This window comes from Megascapheus bottae, chromosome 2 (assembly GCF_031878675.1).
Source record: "Megascapheus bottae isolate mThoBot1 chromosome 2, mThoBot2.hap1, whole genome shotgun sequence".
Lineage (NCBI taxonomy): Eukaryota > Metazoa > Chordata > Mammalia > Rodentia > Geomyidae > Megascapheus > Megascapheus bottae.
Genome location: NC_143510.1, coordinates 6333049 through 6337377, shown reverse-complemented (window position 1 = coordinate 6337377; position 4329 = coordinate 6333049). Strand labels below are relative to the sequence as shown.

The 4329-nt window shown below is 52.6% G+C and overlaps 1 pseudogene; it reads right to left on the bottom strand.

Moving 5' to 3' along the window:
* Positions 1 to 551: 551 nt before the first annotated feature.
* LOC150066305 (golgin subfamily A member 2 pseudogene) lies at positions 552 to 3310 on the bottom strand (annotated as a pseudogene).
* Between the last annotated feature and the right edge of the window lie 1019 nt (positions 3311 to 4329).

Here is a 4329-nt window from a genome sequence, read left to right as displayed (position 1 = left end):
TAAGAACTTTGTCTCTCACTTTCTCTCTCTCTCTTACTCTCTCTCTCTCTTTCACAGTTTTTACTATATGGTCATCTCAATATCTTCCTCATGGCATTATAATATTCAAACAAGACTATTTCCATTGCTCTTATAGCTTAGTACATTATGAAAATGTGCCTAACTATACAATAAATGTACCAACTTAGTACATTAAATGATTAAAATCATGTATATAATACTGTCATGTATAGGTTTTTTGAAAAATAGATAATATCATGGCATGAAGTCAAGATATTACTACATTATAAACCATTCCAATAATTAAGTAATATCAGTGTTATCCAATATTAATATGAAGCAAGGTCATTGCTCCCAGCTTCCTTTGTAAAGGATTCACCTCTTATAATAACCCTGACCTGGGCCTGTTCCCTGGAACCCATAAAGTCTTAAGACCTGCCTTGATATGGACACCTCCCAGCAGCCTCTGCTCTATCTGACCTGCGGTTAACCCCCCTTTCCTGACCAGTCCATTAAATTAGACTCTCATGCCCAATGTATCTTTGCAGTATCTAGATGGTGATTATGTCAAACACATCCTTTGCTTCAGCCTTGTAAAAGAAAGGGAGGCAGAACTCCTGGTCCAAGCCTGCAGGGACTCCTTGGGCTTGCACAGCAGGCAGCAGCTGCACAGGAGGCTCTGCAGTGGGGTTCTCCAGGGGCCCAGGGACCCCAGCCTCTCCACGAACAGGTGCCAAGTTTTCTTCCAGACACACGACTTCCAACTCTTGCTGGACCTTCCTGACTTCGATCTTCAGGGACCCCGAGAGGTGTGAGGGGGCCTGGGCAGCAGGGGCCTGGGAGGCTGCCAGCATCTTGTCCTGGCACTCTGTGCCCTCTCCTGCAAGGCACAGCAGCAGCTCCTGCAGCTCCTCCTTCTTCTTCCTCTTCTCCTGGGACAGCTGGCTGACACACTCGTCTTTCTCCTGACACAGCTTCTCCAGGACTCCCATCTGCTCTTTGTAGGAAACGATGGTCTCTTCCAGGGCACTCACGTGCTGTGCCAGCTGGCTGCAACGACACTGGAGGTCATCCATTGCACTCTGGCCATCCACCTGGGCAGCCAGGTCTTTGTGGAAGCAGATCTTCAGCTTCTTGGGCGCCTGCGCTTCCTCCTTCCTCTTCCCAAACAAGCCATGGATCCAGCGCTAGGGGAAGAGGGCCTGGCCCTCCAGATTTCCCTGCCACTGGGCTGCCAGCTGACTCAGGCAACCACAGCGGGCCTGCTGCTCCTGCAGCTGCCGGCTGAGCCTCACCTTCTTGCACTCTGCAATGGACAGTGCTTCCTCGTAAAAATCACACATGCTTTGGGGGATGTCTACGTCCTCGGGGACAGTCCCATCGGGGGTAGTCGCCTCCTCACCCTTGTCTTCTTCTCTGCGCAGGCCTCCTCCTTCCCTGGGAAAAGCCAGGGAGCTCAGCTGGGCCCGCAGCTGCGCATTCTCATGTCTGCTGGCTTCCAGGCACTGCAGAGTGTCCTGGAACTTGTCCCTCTCCATCTGGGCCAGCATCTTGCTCTGCACCTGCTCCTGCTGCAGCTGCTCCAGCAGGTGGGTCTGCCTCAGCAGGTGCTGCTGCAAGGCCTCCTTCTCGGAGCTCAGCTGCTGGCTGGAGGCTCTGTGCTGTTCCCGAGTGGCTATGAGCTCCTGCATCTGGGCCAGGTTCTTGTCACGCAGATGCTGCAGCTCCTCCGCCTCTTCGCTCTGCAACCCAACCATCTCTTTGTCTTCTCTCAACTTCTCCTCCAGCTTGGCCAGCTTCTCCTGCAGGGTTGTCTTCTCCTGCTGCTCTGAGTGCAGGAGGCTGGCCAGCTCCCCCTTCTCAGCGCTCAGCCTCTGCAAGGCATCCTGCAGCTGGCCCAGCTGTTCCTTGAGCTCTCGGTTGAGCACCAGGGTGCATCTCATGGTCTCGTGCTCCTTTTCCATCGTCTCCAGGATCTTGCGCCGATCCTCAGCGTGCTGATCCCACTCCTCAGCCTTCTTCTCCAGGATCCACAGCCGCTGCTGCTGCTCCAGGTACTGGAGACTGAGGCTCTGGTTCTCCTCCACCTGCATGTGAAGCTGCTCCTGCACGGTCTTGAACTCCTGCTGCCACTGCAGGGCCTGGGCTTGCAGCTGCTGCCCAGCCTCACATGGGCCTGCGGGGGGCGGCGGGGGCTGCAGCTCTGACAGCTGCTTTCTCAGCTCCACCAGCCTGCTTTCCAGCTCCCCAACTTGCCCCAGCTCCTGCTCCTTCTCCTTTCTAAGCTGGCTCACCTGTTCTGCCAGCTGCTGGACCTTCTCCTGCCCCATGTACCTCTCCACCCTCAGGTCGTCTGCAAAGGTGTCTCTCTCCAACTGCAATGCTCTCACCATCTCTCTCATGTGGTTGAGTTGACTTTCCAATGCTGCCCGCTCCTCTAGTGCCTGCTGGCCCTCGTGCACTTGGATCTTCATGGTGGCCTTCTCGGTCAGGAGCTCTTCCAGCCTCTCCTGTAGCACTGTGTTCTCATCCTCCAGGTCTTCACAGAGTCTTGCCTTCCGCCTGGAGTGCAACTTCACACGGTTCAGGGCTTTCAGGAGCTCTATGTTGTTCTGCTCGGCCTCCATCTGCTTGGTGCAGTCTGCAGACGAGGTCATCTCTAGCTCTGCCACGCGCTGCTCTGCAGCCTGCAGGCGGCTGGTGAGACTCTCCTCCGCCAGTGCTCTTTCACTGGTCACCTGCTGCATGTGGGCCAGGCCAGACTGCAAATCCCATTTCTTTGAGCTCAGCATCTGTATGCACAGCTTGTGCTGCTCCAGCTCTGCTCTCAGGGTTTCCTGCACACAGGCCATCTTCTGGTTCTCCTCCCTCTGTTGATCTTGCAGGTCTTCCTTCTCCTGGTTCAATTGTTGGATGTCTCTATACAGCTGATGGATATGTGTGGTGCTGGAGTCCAGGGCAAGCACCGGGTGCTGGCATTGCCTATCCAGGTCCCCGGTGTGACTGTGACCTGTGACCCCCTTGCCCCTGGCAGCTGTGACAGTGCCCATTGGAGGGGGAAGCTCAGGGCATGCGTGGTCTTGGGCTGCCCCCTTGAGTACAGGACAGTCCCCAGAGGTGTTTGTCTTGGGTTTACCTCCCTCTCTAGTGTTCTTCTTGTTCTTGGATGCTGCAGGTCTATCAGGATGATTTCTCTGCTGGTATTCCTGCAGTATTTTCCTTCCTGCAGCTACCTTTTTTCTTCTCGTCTGCTCAGACATCCCAGCACTGGGACGGCGAAGGTGGGGCGGCCACATTCCCAGGCTCTAAACTCCACTCGCTTCTCACAATCACCAGTAACTCTGTCTACCTCCAATGCTATCTGCAATGTCACCTCGATTCGCTCACTCACCACTCACCAGCTCTACATCCCTCAACTCCTGTAGTGGTGTGAGCTAATAGAGGGAATTCCGGTGTTACTGGGCAGCATGGAATGTGGGTGGGGCCTCAATTCTTGTATCCCATTGGTCAGAGAAACATGAAAAATTGGAGGTGTGGCCAGAATTTTGTGATGCAGGAAGAATGCTAAAAATCCCACTGACAGTTTCATCTGAACTTCTCCTAGGCAGTCCCTCCCACATGGGGTCAGTTAGGGACCACTTCTACCTGGCAGCCTGCACAGCTCTACTGGGGTCTGTTAATGGCCATGACCTCCATCACATAGTTCCAGTCACTTAGGATCATGGGATGTCAGTCTCAGGCCTCTGCCCTAGACCATCTTTTTCTGCAGATTCTCATGACCAAAGTTCAGGGGATGGGATCTCAGAATTCAAATGGAGAATAAAGAATGCAGACAGAACTGTCCATCACTGTACATACCTTCTTGCATTTCACAATTTACTGCCAAATATCTATGTCTTAAAAAATATCTCCATCAAGGCCAGACACAGTGGCTCACACTGGAAAGCCTAAATTAATTTTGAAGATGAACTTCAGTAAAAAGTTATTTTTAAGCAGGCCCTGCCAGAAGGTCACTCTGAACTGACTCTAAACCAGCAGAGGTAGCAGTTTCAAAGGAAGTAATAAATTACAGACTACTCTCAGTGATTTGAGGCCCTAGGATAAAATAGCCATTGAGATATCCTGACCAGCTGTCCTCCAGCTGCCCTGCAGCTTGGCATGTATCCCCTAAGCATGAACTGCACACGTATTCTCTAACACTAGCCAATCAATTCATAATACATCAACCTTTTGAGCTAACCCTATATAAATATTGTACAACAGGAGGTCGGTACTCTCTCAACTCAGACCTGCTGTGTCGGTGTTGGCTGTGAGTCCACGTTAGAGCTT